We start from the raw sequence: 14608 nt of genomic DNA, 5'->3' as shown, positions 1-14608 counted from the left end.
CACATCAACTCAAATCCTCCTTTACATCATTTCTCCTGTCAAAAGATCAGCTGCTGTTATTTTCTCTTTCATATCAGTGTCAGCTGAATGCAGTCAGACAGCAGCTGCTCTACTTCTACTATCACTCCACTAGATGGAGTCATCCAGCTGCAGCCCAGCACACACACCATGCACATATTTGTAGATTCAGTGTGAGCTGTACTTTAAGATCATCATCAACCTACCTGAGATACAAATCATTATGTTTGGAAGTTTTCCTCAGTATGACAGTAACCAGTGACACATCCATGAGTCCACTGCAAACAGGAGCTGCTCACACATCACTCAGCTCACTGTGAATGGACACACTTCCACTAAGTTTAACCCTAAAGCTTACTCACTGAATCCAGGGCAACATTGTCTCTAGGGCTGACCCCAGTGTTTGCAGCTGTAGCTGTTGCCACGGTAACTTGCATCAACATCAGTATTCCAGTGCTTCCTTTTTTCCATAATTTGCAGAATGCATCAACATAAAAACCCCAAATACCAATAAAAGTAGAAACAGTTAGTCAACATTATATCTTAGGGATAAGCATTAATTAATATAAGTTCTTCTCAGACAGGGACATTTAAACTTAGTGATAGTTTTGTGACTCTGACATGCTCTCATGTAACATCAGCCCCCAGCAGTGCAGCACTACTGAAACTGGGACAGTCTGACCACTTGTGACACGCTTATAGACACGCTAGCAAAGTGTCCAAGATGTCAAGCGTCTGGATTAGTTTCTAAATTCGTTAAGATGACTCCCAAAAAGTTGAGTGCCAGAGAAAACTGGCTCATCACAAATCTACAACCAGTCTGGCAAATCCTCCTGAAACCTTTGAGTGACAGCTTGATCTCAAAGTTTTCTTTTTACATTGAAAAAAACCTGCAGGCTGACAAGTGACAAGTTTTCACAATATTTTAGGTGCATCGACTGATGTCCTGTTTCTCTGTGTCTCAGTGTTTCTGGATGTTGAGCTTGAAGCAGTTCAGTGTATTTGATGAAGCTGATGTACTTGCAGTTTGCGGGGTTGTATCCACAGGGTTAAATGCTCCCACTGTAAGTCTCTTTGGATAAATGTGTCAGCTAAATAAATGCTGTGGAACAGATTTCAAACAACAGTGAGGAAGCTAAAAATCATGCAGGATGGTTCACAGAGAACAAGGTACTTATAATTGACTTTAGGATGAAGACACACAGCCCTGTCTACATCAGTGGAGCTGAGGTGGAGCAGGTGAACAGTTTTAGCTTCCTGTCAATCAGCGTCACAGAGAACCTGTCATGGTCATCACACATCTCTACCTGGTTAAGGGAAACTACAATGTGAAGTTCTTGTTCTCTTCTACAGAGGAGCAATAGATGAATCCTGACTGGGACCATTACAAACTGGTGTGAGATGTACACGGCCCAGGACAGGAGAGCTCTGCAGCAGGCCATTTAAACCACCCAGAACATATCTGCTACATATCTACTGAACATCAGTGATATCTGTGAGACTGTTTTATATAACAGCAATCCTGTTGCATACTGGCAGTAACGCTGAACCTTGAACCTTGAGAAGGAGCCCAAAGTCCACAGAGGTTATTAAACTGTCCAGTAAAAGATTAATCTTGATATCAGAGCCAGCTGTAAATGGTGACTGCATTTAATTGTGCAATCCTGTTGTACACTAAAGCTAAACCTTGAAGTTTTAAAGGTTCCAGAGGAAATATTAGTGTGATGTTGTGTGTGACTTTACACTGATTTGTTTTCTGATGGCTGAAGAAAGAAAAAGAACATCAGCTGTTCATCATATAAATCAATAATCCAACAACACGTCGACTTGTCTTCAAACTTTCTCCTGAAATAAGAAGTGAACGACGACTACAAACATCACAGAGCAAGAAACAAACCCTAAAGAGACTAAAGACAAACTTGTTGTTAAAGTATCAAACAAAGTCAACTTACAGCTTCTTCAAACAGTCCAAAGTGTTGAAGACGAAGAGAGAAAAGGCTCCAACACAGGTGAGCTGGTACCTGGAGTGAGTCATGAAGCAGGACAGGCAGGAAGGGCGGGAACAGGAGCAGACTTTCACAATAAGATGTTGGTGTTGTCAGTATTTTAGTTTGTGAATGAGACAGAGACAATATCAGACTGGACATAAGTCTTCTGTTCTCAACACCAGATTAACCAGTTCCACACATCTGGAATCACCAGTCACAGTGAGGGAGAGGACACTGGTTTAACCAAGTACATTTACTCAAGTACTGTACACACTTCTGAGGTACTTGTACTTTCTCCTTCTACTCCACTACATCTCAACAGGTAAATATTGTACAACCCTGATTCCAAAAAAGTTTCAACACTTTGTGAAACATAAATAAAAACAGAATCAGTGAATCGTTTTTGATCCATATTCAACTGAATACAGTCCAGAGATATTCAATGTTCATACTGATAAACTTTATTGTTTTTGTAAATATACACTCATTTTGAATTTGATAACAAAAGACTGGGAAAGTTGTTGCATGCTCAAAAACACCCGTTTGGAACATGCAGCAGGTAAACAGGTTAACTGGTCACAGATTAAAGTATCATGAGTGGGTATGAGAGGCGTATCCTCAAAACACCTAGTTGTTAACAAGCAAAGACAGTGTGAGGTTCACCACTTTGTGAAAAACTGTGTGGACAAACAGTCCAACAGTTTAAGAACGTCTCTCAACGAACAACTGCAAAGAATTTTATCATGTCACATCTACATCCCATAATATCATCAAAAGAATCTGGAGAAATCTTTGTCTGTGACCTCTGACCCCTCAGACTGCAATGCATTAAATACCAACATGACTGTATAAAGGATATTACTACATGGGCTCAGGAACACTTTGGAAAACCACTGTCAGTAAACACATCGGTGCACCATGCTCCGCCCACTTCTCTGGGCCTGAGCTCATCTGAGATGGACCGACACAAAGTGGTCTGACCAGACCATCATGGACGTCCTGTCCCCTGGGACTATACAGATTGTGACCAGCTCAAAGTTTGAAGCCAGCATCTGTGATGGGATGGAGAGGTGCATCATGGGTAACTTCACATCTGTGATGGCTCCATGAATAGGCGCCTGAGGTCCTTGCTCCCGGGGCAAGTAAACAAAACAAATTGTTTTTCACCTCTGCCATTATGAGTGTTCTTCAATACTGTAATACTACCTGGTATGGATGCCTGTCTGTCGCTTTGAAATCACAACTGCTCAACCAATTGAACACCTGCTGAAAGACTGTTGGTCAACCACTTCTTAAACTGTATGATTCAACCTAGCGAAATAGCATATTAAGGCTGGCAAAAAACATTGTATCAAATGGCAGTCATGTTGTAAAGAAGGAATATGCCCTGTCACCATCACACAGAAGATATGCTATACCAGTTTAAGAAAGTTAGACTTCAAAGATCTTTTGTCCACCAGTCAATTCTAAAGTTAAATCAAGATTCACACTTAAGGACAGAAGAGCATTAATAGAAACTCTTTTTGTGTCGTGTTTGCTTGTTTGTAATGTTTCTGTATGTTTCTTTTTCTCTTGTTTATGCAATGGGGCCTGCTGTGCTGTAAGACTAATTTGTGTGCAAGCAGACAAAGTTTATCGTATCGTAACGTATGTTATGAATGCTGAAAGGTACATACAGGTTTCGGAGCAACATATGCTGCCATCCAGATGATGTCTTTTTCAGGGACATCCTGTCTTATTGCAGTGAGACAGTAAGACACATTGTGACGTGTTCCAACAGTGTGGCTTCATAGTGACAGAGTGCAGGTACCAGACTGACCTGCCTGCAGTGTGCACTGACTGAGTGTTGGTCGAAGAAAACTTTTACACAGTGTTCCCAACCTTTTTGGAATTAAGGCTGTCATTTTTACTGCACTACATTTATTTAATTACTTTGGTTACTTTACAGATTCAGATTATTAACACAAAATATGATGAGCTAATAAATGATGATGTATGATTATATTTTAAAGTATCCAGCAGTATATAAAGTCATTAAAAGAGGTCAACAAAACTGACGCAACTGAAAAATAAGGCTAATAAAACTAGGTGTTAACTCAAACAGACCAAAGAGAATGAGGCAGTGGGGCAACACATATACTGATACTACTATCTCACCAAATGAAACACAAATGGGAGAACCTACAAAGACAATAAGTAAGACTAAAACAAAAGAAAGTTGCTGCATTTGACATTAAAGAAAGAACTGGAAGGACAGTAAAAATTTCAAATCTGGTCAGATTCATCAACAGGCAGGCTAAAATAGCCACAGACCCTGTGTTTAATGAAATAAAGGATGCTGAAGATAAGGGAAACCTTATGAAAACGTGAGAATGAATAAAGCATCTAGGCCAAAGGGGAGTACATTTTCCATAAGTGTAGCTCCAACTGCAAATGAAAAGTCACCTGAAAAAAGTAAAATCTCCTCTAGTCACACCAGTATTGCTTTCCAGGAGCAATGTCTGTACTGTGAGTAAAAAACACAGAGTGTCACAGAATCAGAATCCAACCTACTAAGTGTGGCCAGAGCCGCATCAGGGCTCAGAATTAGGTTTGGTTTGTTACTCTGAAGTTTCTTCCATTATAAGGCTCACTTAAACCATCTAAAAGGCCACAGATCCCCCAAAATGATACAGGTGACGGTCAAATAATGGTCAAAGACAAAGGGCTTCCCCCAAGATTACAACCTTTATTGCACTAAGCAGCACATTTAAAATAAACCAAACTTAATTAATCTAAACAGTTTAAAATACAAGCAGGAGTACTACAGGACGGCTGGGCGTAGCTGTAGTCGGGGAGGGGAAAGTTAAATGTGGACAGAGTACTCACCACGCTCCGTGCCCAACACATGCGCACACACACACACACACACACACACAGCAAAATAACCAAACTACAAGGGAAAACTATAAAATGTGAAGGACATGCAAAATTACCACTACACGCACACACATTTAAGGGGGTGTGAAGCTGAGGTGAGGAACTCTGAACACCAATCCCTCCACCGTCCGGGCGGCCACGCTGTCACCAGTCCTGCAGCACTCATGCAAAGAAAAAGACAAACAAGAAATGTTTTAAAAACACATAGGACTGCTGCAAGAATCTACTAAAAGTCTCTTGGGGGAAATCAATCAAGGCCCCGGAGGACTAACAAAACAAAGGACAAAAGAAATTAACAGAAACCACCTAATATCATAAAAGGCATAATAACACTGAAATAATTCAAAAATAGAACTACTGGATCAACAATGAAACAAACTAAATGAGCAAACAAAACAGCAGTGGCAGTCTGTCTATAATAAATGAAAGAAAACAAGTTAAATGAATGACCATTCTGCCAAAAAAAGTAATTCATGTGAACAAAGAGTTGACATTTTACCTGACACAATACCCTACATGGGATTCACATGCGGGCGCAGGGGGGTAGCCAGGGAACAGCACCTAAGGTGTACCAGACAGAGTAAAACACATATATACACATTCATAAAACATTACAAACACTTACACAGGTATTCAATTCAATTCAATTCATACTTTATTAAAGACACATCTCAAGGAGAGGTCCATAGCACAGAGCAAGACAAACAACATACACAATTTAAAAAAGATAACAACAATACACAATAAAACAGTGATGTACAGAAAATAAAATATAAGAGTCACACACAAGTGTACAGGCAAGATCGCCAGTGACTCCACATCTTAGACGTGAACCTGACTGAGCTGAGTGCAGGGTCAATTAGGCATGAGATAATACAATTTAATGAGTTCAAAATTCTACATAGGAATCTATACATCAGATTCCGTATCACTGCAAAATCAGGTAAAATCAACCCCTTACCACAGCACATGTGGCAATCTGTTGCACAAAGGACCAAGGAGGAGAAGCAGCAGCAGCAAAGGGAAGGCCAACACCTTGTCTGCCAGCTTATATCACTTTGTGAATGAGTAGTGGGAGGAGCTGACTGCTGTCAAACCCTACGGTGGCCCGGAAGGGACATTCACTACCGGTCACATAAGGAAAGGCTAGAGTTTCCAGAAGGAAAGGTCTTTTTTTTGCATGTCTGACACAAGGACATTTGAGTAAAGATTGTAAGAAGAGAGCTTTGTGTAAACACTGCTCCAAGAGACATCCAAGCATGCTTCATTTCACAAGGGAAGAGGAAAGTGAAGCTGATCAGAACAGTCAGAGAGAAATGACTGAAAGCACTACGACTAATAAATCAACACACAATTCAGGTGGAACTTGTGGAACCACCGGGGCCAGAAAAGACAGTCATGTTTTGTCAGTTGTGCCTGTGTGTGTATCAAGTTAAAGAAAAGCAACAAAGTTATTATTATGCACTCATCGATTACGGAAGCCAAACTACATTCAGCTCTGAAAAGCAGAATATAGCAGACACTGCAAGTTTCTCATATCACAAGTGATAGTTGGAGTCATGAAAACAAAACTGAGATGGTTACAAGCCAAATGCAACAGTTCAGAACAGCTATGAGGGATCTGCTCTTACTGCTAAAGATGTTGCAATGGGAGAAATTAAGATGATCAAAGTTTGTCAAAGTCAAGCCTTCAGTGATGGAAATATGGGTCTTCAGAAGGATGACAAACTGAAAAAGAGCAGTCACATTGTCAAGTGAAATCCTGTTGTGCAAGATGGGATTTCAAAGGTTGGAGGAAGGTTGCATCAGTCCATGTCGTGAACAGATGTTAAGCATCCTGTTGTCCTTCCTAAAAATCATCACGTCTCCACTCTGATCTTCTGACATATTCATCAGGGGACAGGACATAGTGGAAGAAAATATTCTCGATCCAAACTGAGAGAAAGATTTTGGATTCCACAAGCAGACTCTGCTATCAGGAAGATACTGTCAAAGTCTGTAACATGCAAAAAGGTCTCAAGAAAACCTGGTGAACAGAAAATGAAAAATTTGCCTCAACATCCCCTGAAACCTGACAAGACACCATTGACCTATAGACTAGGCACAGACTATGTCAGGCCTATTGAGGTAAAACGTGGGCAGAGTAGGTCAAGTGTATTGTTCACGTCTTATTGTTAGAGCAATTCACATAGATGTTGCCCATTCACTTGGTATCGATTCATGTATAAATGCATTTTTTAAGAGATCTATTTCAAGGAGAGGCCAGGTATCTGTTGTGAGATCAGATAATGGCACAAACCTTGTGGGAGCAAGGAAGAAAGAAATGTGTAAAGCAGCCAAAGACTGGAATCAATCAAAAATCTCAGCGACACTCTTACAGAGAGGCATTACCTGGATATTTAACCCACCAGCGGGTTCACATTTCGGTGGCATCTCGGAAAGGCAGATTTATTCTTTGAGGAAAATTCTTACCCAGGTTCTGAAACAGCAACCACTTCATGACGAACGCTGTGATTTTTTTTGTAAAGTTGAGGCTTTTATCAACAGCAAGCCAATAACCAGGGTGTCAATTGACCCACATGATCTAGAGGCATGCACACCTAACCATTTACTTCTCCTTAAAGCAGCTTGGATCCGTCAACCTTTTCAATCGTGAAGTATTTGCAATTGAAATTGCATACCACCCCCTACTGGCTACTTTTGCAAACAAATAGCTGAAGCTCCTGCAACATCTACTCTTCAAGGATCTATCCATCAGGGTTCAACACAAATTGCCTATAATGCTGGAAAGCAGGGCGCTTTAATAAATCTTTCTGAGAGCGTTAAGTGTACAATCAGAAATCTGTTAAAATACAGCAGCTGATAGCATTCATTGAACAGTGCATCGACACTTGACAGAAAAACAGAAGCCTACTAAAAAATGAACAATTAACACAAGACAAACTCTAAAGTGGAGTGAAGGGCTACAGACAAAATGATGTAAAATAATATAAAAACAAGAGGAGCAATATTCCAGTAATAAACTGCATCAACACAAACTCAAAGAACAAAAAGTAAAAAGAGTTATGCCACCGATTATGATCATCGTATGGAGAAAAAGTTGGCCAGCAAAGGAAAGTATCCCTCAGAAGATTATTACTGTATTGAAGTAAAAATACAAAATGTTGAAAGGGCTTATAAGAAATCTGAAAAAATAAATTGTCATGGACAATGTTGTCAAAATGTTCAAAGAAGTCTACCAAAGTACTTGAATAGGTTTGTGCAGTTTGTCAGTGACTCCTTTTTGGACATCAAGTCTCGCATTGTAAGAAAAATAAAATCCCAGGCAAACAAAAAGTCCAAGCTTCCTTCCTTCGCCATGGTCGACACAGCTAATACTTGCTATAATCATTGTAGTGAGACATCTGTTAAGAATGTTAATCTTCATAACTGACCTAAAGTTACAATCTGGATTTGCTGTACCTGCCATCGAAAATGATTTATGGTAAACTCCTGTGCAAAGAGCTGCAAACAGTTTACATCTTGAAAATATTCTCCCAGAACTGAACATCAGGCCAATTGTTTGCATGCTATGACATTTTGTAGAAAATCAAAGAACAGATGATCATCTGTGGAGAAATTGACACTATGCACGTATTTCAATACACACATTGTTATTGCTGAAGGTAGGTTTGCAAGAAATCTGGGTTACATTTTCTTTGCAAAGTATCTATCTTTGATTAACCAAGTTAAATTTAATGAGTCAGTTGCTTTGAGAAAGTGATACAGTTCAACCCATCATGCTAGCATCACGTCAGAGATGTTGACAAACCAGGATTCTCTTTAGAAAATTATTCAGTTTTATGATGGACAAAAGTTACTCAAACTCATCCGGGGTACACAAGTATTTTGGCAAAGTGTTCAGAAAGCTGTTTGCTACGGCCAGGCAAATTTGAATTCCAACATGGTTTGTCTCTTTCTGCTGATCTGAGGAGGAAATAAATTATTGAGAGTCTCCTTAAGCAAGAAGGCATGAGCAGCAATTTTGATAATTCGAATTGGACTCAGAGATGTGGTCTCTTTAAGAGAAATCTTGTTAGGTAGGTAGGTAGGTAGGCACTTTATTAATCCCCTTGAGGAGAAATTTCAGCGCCACAGCAGCCAATAGCAACAATACAAAACAATAGACAATAAAAACACAGGTCATATTATAAAAATACTAATAAAAACACAGTGACACAGGGTGCGAGGAGTAGAAACCAAAGTGCAGACTGTCCATAGGAAATAGAAAGGGGGGGGGGGGGGGGGGGTCAGCACATGGATGAGTTGTACAGTCTTAAGGCAGTGGGCAAAAAGGAGCGTCTATGTCTCTCTGTGGAACACCGAGGCAGGATAAACCGATTGGTAAAAGAGCTTCTCTGCCTGGTCATGGTGTCATCTAGTGGGTGGGAGGGGTTGTCCATGATGGTCAAAAGCATCTGTAACATCCTCCTTTCAGTCACCACACTCACTGGATCTAATCTGGTCTCAAGGACAGACCTGGCCTTTTTCAGCAGCTTATTGATCTTGTTTTCCTCTGCAGCCTTCATGCCGCTGCCCCAGCATGATAGTGCAAAGAACAGCGCGCTCCCCACCATTGAATGGTAGAAGGCATTCAGCATTGGAGCAGAGACATCAAAAGACCTGAGCCTTCTCAGGAAGTGGAGGCGGCTCTGGCCCTTTTTGTATACTGCCAGCGTGTTCTCACTCCAGTCCAGCTTGTTATTAATGTGGACTCCCAGGTACTTATAAGACGGTACAATCTCCACATCCTCCCCTCCAATAGAGACTGGGGAGATACAGCTACAGCTGCTCAAATGGTTGATCATCACTTCCCTGTCTTTCTTAAAGAAAACATAATGTCAACAGCTGGTGGAATTTCTAGCCTGTGGTCCACCTCTTAAATGCTCCTTAAAGTGACGAAAGTGATGATCATGTTTTAGCAGAGTTTGTGGACCGATATGTGATTTGTGAAATGCCACCTGTTTCTGATGAGATGTATGTCATTATTTCCAGTGTGCAGCACTATAGTTGAAGGCATTCAAAGACATGCAGAAAGAAGTGAACAATCTGACATTTCAATGTCTCCTTTCCCAGTGGTGGACATATAAGCTTTCCAAAGAACCAGCCATGGTTAATGTGGAAGACAATGACGTCTCGTTATAGAACCACAATAAAGTTGGCCATGCCAAGAGAAGAGAAGTATGTACCCACAGAAGAGGGTTATATTATGGAGGAAATGTGATCATGGTATTGAAGTGAAAATACAAAATGCAGACAGAGATAACAAGAACTGTGAAAAATTGAAAGTCATGGAAAATGTTATCAAAGTGTTCAGAGAAGTCCAGCACAGGACTAGAATATGTTTGTGCAGTTTGTCATCGCCTTCATTTCAGAAATCAAGTCTTGCATTGCAAAAAAAGAATTTAATGAAACAAAACTCCTGGCTTCCCTCCCTCGCCATGGCTGAATCAACTGATACTTACCTTCAGCCATGTGAGACACATGCTAACAATCGTAATCTTAAGAATGGACCTAAAGGTACAATCTGGATTTGCTAAACCTGCCATAGAAAAAATTGTTTCAGATAAACTCCTTGCTGAAATTGTTGCAAACTGATTACCTCTATAATGTATTCCACCAGAAGTGAACATCTCAAACACACTAGAACAACATTCAGTTGTAAGATACATTCCATTCATGAAGTCAATTGCTTTGCCAAAAGGTGGACAAATGGAGTGTGAGGCCAAATGTTTGTGTTCCATCAGATTTTGCAGAAAACTCTAATGCACTTCCAAGAACAGATGAAGAAAAAAGGAACTCACAACGATCATTATGAGTATCAGCATGTGAACACTGACAAAATTACCAGTGATTGAGCATATTTGCAAGAGCATATCAGATTTTACAAGAACATTTCAATTGGCTATGTCTGGTGTAATCCATTGATCGTAACTGAAGCATGAGAAACCAATACGTCTGTGAATATTTCTGACTGTCCTCTACACATAGAGCATGTCACAGAGGAGAGCTCTAAGAATTATAAAATGATCATCATGAACCATATTATTCATGAACCTATGTGCTCTCAAATGTAGAAATTTGGTGGACTGTAAAACTGCACAGTTAATGTATAGAGTAAAAAGTAAGATGCTTCCAGAAGTCGTATCAAATCAGATGGAGTTAGTACGGAGTGATTTGTTTGAGAAAAACAGAGATTAGGACAAATGCAAAACAAAGATGTGAAACGTTTAAAGGAGTTCATTTGTGGAATGATTTTGAAAAGGAAATGAAAATGTGTATAACACTTTATAAATAACATGATTAACAATATTATTGTTTGGGACTTCTGAGTAAATATAATGTACATATTTGTTTTGTTTAAGTGTAGAAATCAAAAGGGAACTGTACAAAATAAATCATGTAAAAAGGCCTATACCTTTGGGTATTTGGGTTTTTGTTTATAATTTTATGAATGTATTTGAGTTGTCAGTTGAAAATGACAAAAGTCAACTAAAAGATTCAAAGTTTCTACAGTGAAATAATTTGGAGTAAAGCTGTCATACTCACGAGAAACTCCATCAAAAATATCAGGACATTGTTGACTTTAAACAAATCACCAAAACACATTTTCTCTTGATAATCTGAATGAATTCTGTTGTGCCAACAGGATTATGATGAATTGTCTTGGTTATAGCTCATCTTCAGTCTTGATTTTCCTGAAGGAATTTACAGAGAAAATAAATGAATGGCAGGATAAAGAGAGTACAGTGGAGATACGGTCTGTTTTCTGTACTGCAGTTTTATAGACACAGCCCTGATAGAATAGTCTGTTCTAAAGTTTGTCACATCATAAACACACTGACAGGAACTTCAGTCTCTCCTGAAATGCAAAAGCAACATCATCTGCCTTTGAAAGCATGTCTGGGGGAATCTATAATAAATGTGGGGTGCCGTAAGCAGTAGAGTTGGTGGATTTCCAGTTTTGCCGGTCAGGTGTAAAGTAGTTCAAATTTCAAAGTAGCCTACATCATCAAACTGTGCTGACGGCGTAAGAGAGCTGAATCCAACATGTATTGCATTAGTAATAAGCATTACCACAACCAGAGTAACACAAAATAATGTTTATTTATAAACAAATGAATGGAGACAACAGTGTCTGACAGGCTGTGAGCCAATCAGGGCAACGTGAAGGACATCATGGTGCACGCTGTGCTTGTTCACAAATACCCTCATGTGTCTTTGGGGGCGATGTGAGGTCACATGGCAGTTAGTCTCTCAAGAACACTAAAACTGCACCAATATGGCAACATTTTGGATTTGAAGCGATGAAAGAGGCGTCCTAACTGGCTGCAATTGATGCGCTGAGTCATTTAGAGCTGAACTTCCTCTGGAGGGCCTGTTTCTATTTATAGGCTACCTGTTGCTCGCTTTGAAAGCATCGCAGTGGACGAGGAACGGCTGATTCGTCAAGTTGAACCAAGGAGTTATTTTCATGATGCCTCCTTATTTCACTATAAAAAACAACATAGGTGGCAGCTGGCTTGGGGGAGTTCACTGTATTGTATGTCATTTCCAGTAAATATCACAATATGAAATGTGTTTTTTCTCTTTTAAAAAGTAATATTACAAACGTAGGAATGCTTTGATCTGGAGTTCACGACTGATAGGCCTATGAGGTTTGTTTACATGATGTGACAAATGATATGACAGAGAGAGAGAGAGAGAGAGAGAGAGAGAGAGAGAGAGAGATGGAGAAAACAGTAATATAACCTTGCAGCAACCTGCAGCTCATAATTTGCAATTTTTAGCTACACAATTACACACACACACACACACACACACAGACACACAATATTTTTGTAGTATCTATACAGCCACAGCCTCCAGACATCCATATCAACACTAACGTAGCATTTATTTTAAATAAAGGGCGGGGCTTTGAGTTTGAACGATGCTGAACTTTAGCCAATCACAATGGAGGGGGCGGGGCCGAGACGTGCAGGTGTCCCCAGGAAATGTGTACCTACAGAAACAGCAAGCTCCGCGTCCATGGCGACCGCTCCACCCAAAACGCTGTCTCGTCAATGTGAAAAAAATATTTTTTCAAGCGGATGTCTTAGTTACAACATGATTGAGCTAACTGGAGTAGTTTCATGTCGTATCTGACAACGGGAGGCTTTTAACAGATGACGTCCTGATGTTAGCTTTGCTGCTGCTGTTAGCTGTCCCTGTCAGCTGCAGCCACTGATGCTTTCTAGACATCGTGATTTCCCAAAACTGAATAAATACCACACATAGCAACACAAAACTGCTTTGCTAGCTCAATCATGTTGTAACGAAGATATCCGCTGGAAAAAAATGTTTTTTCACGAACTGTTTATTGAGTTACTGAGTTATTACAGACGCCACTAACGGCTAACAGCTAACGGTTAGCCCAGCTAATCTACGATAACCATGTTATTAATTACAAAATGTGCACACAGAAATAGTAACGTTTGTTCAATCATTGTGTTTATAGACTTTACAAACATCATATACATATATTCACTTCACTTCCTGGGGGCACCGCCGGAAGTGAAGGGGTTGAGTGATCCCCGAGGCCCCTGCACTTCCATTAGTCAAAAAACTACGGGCGGTGCCTCCAGAGGTAAAGGAAGAAAAACATTTTTTAATTATCTTTTTTTTTTTTTTTTTTTACAGATGGATTTCCAGATTGGCTGGATTTAAGTAAAAATTTCCATTTTGATCCCTTAACTCTGGAATGCATGACTACTATCATCACATGTTTCTAAGTTGCCACGACGATGTGATGAACAAATACAGAATTTATGGTTTTACATTTAGATGTATTTTCACATAGGGATTTGACATTGTGTATTTTGAGTCCATGTACACACACACACACACACACACATATACACATACACACACACACACACACAAACTAATATTGCAATATTTTTAGACAGACCACACTGTCACATCCATTTTTTGATCTACTCTGCATTTGCCCTCCCTGTTAGGGGCCTATAGTGCTTCAAGTGGCCAAACCAGGAATTGCATTGAAAAGACAGCAGGGCCCCAAAAATGGAAATTGGCCCCATCTGTTTTTTTTTTTTTGATTGTTCTGTTTTTCACCATTCTTTGTTTTTTTATGTAAATTGAAGGGGAATCAAAAAATGTCATTTTAATGGGTTTCAGTGGGGAAAATAAAAAAAAATGGGGGAAAATATCACCAAAAATAAGGTTTGTGACCAAATGTCATGCTATATGCATGAACACAGCCAAAGTTATCAAAAAATAAAAAGTGAAAAATGACTGAAAAGGACGTTTTCCGTCCGAGGGGGACCGGAGGGGTAATCGCTACACTGACCTTTGATCAAGAGGGTGATGTCCATCTTTGAACCTGGCCCAGGTGTGACTCCTGCTGCTGATGACCCTCCAAACAGGTCTGCAGCCCTGGAGACAGAAAGCTCCACAGCAGCAAAGAGCACCAAGCAGAGGAGCCGTCACAAAACACAAGAGAGACATAAAGACAGAGAAGACGCATTAGACAGAGAAAAGTCAAACTTAGAGCTGAAATGAGTTTTAAACACATTTAACAAACCATCCATAATGATCATTTCTATATAAGTAACTGCATATATTATGGAATGAAAATG

At 39.8% G+C, this 14608-nt stretch overlaps 1 protein-coding gene across 2 annotated transcripts in view; it reads right to left on the bottom strand.

Moving 5' to 3' along the window:
* Window positions 1–14608, bottom strand: part of LOC117250005 (NLR family CARD domain-containing protein 3-like) — a 36805-nt gene that overhangs the window by 18423 nt on the left and 3774 nt on the right. The gene's annotated exons all lie outside the window — the stretch shown is intronic.

Source organism: Epinephelus lanceolatus, chromosome 24 (genome assembly GCF_041903045.1).
Source record: "Epinephelus lanceolatus isolate andai-2023 chromosome 24, ASM4190304v1, whole genome shotgun sequence".
NCBI classification, from domain to species: Eukaryota; Metazoa; Chordata; class Actinopteri; order Perciformes; family Serranidae; genus Epinephelus; species Epinephelus lanceolatus.
The sequence above is the reverse complement of the archived record's forward strand: the minus strand, read 5'-3'. Positions and strand labels throughout refer to the sequence as shown.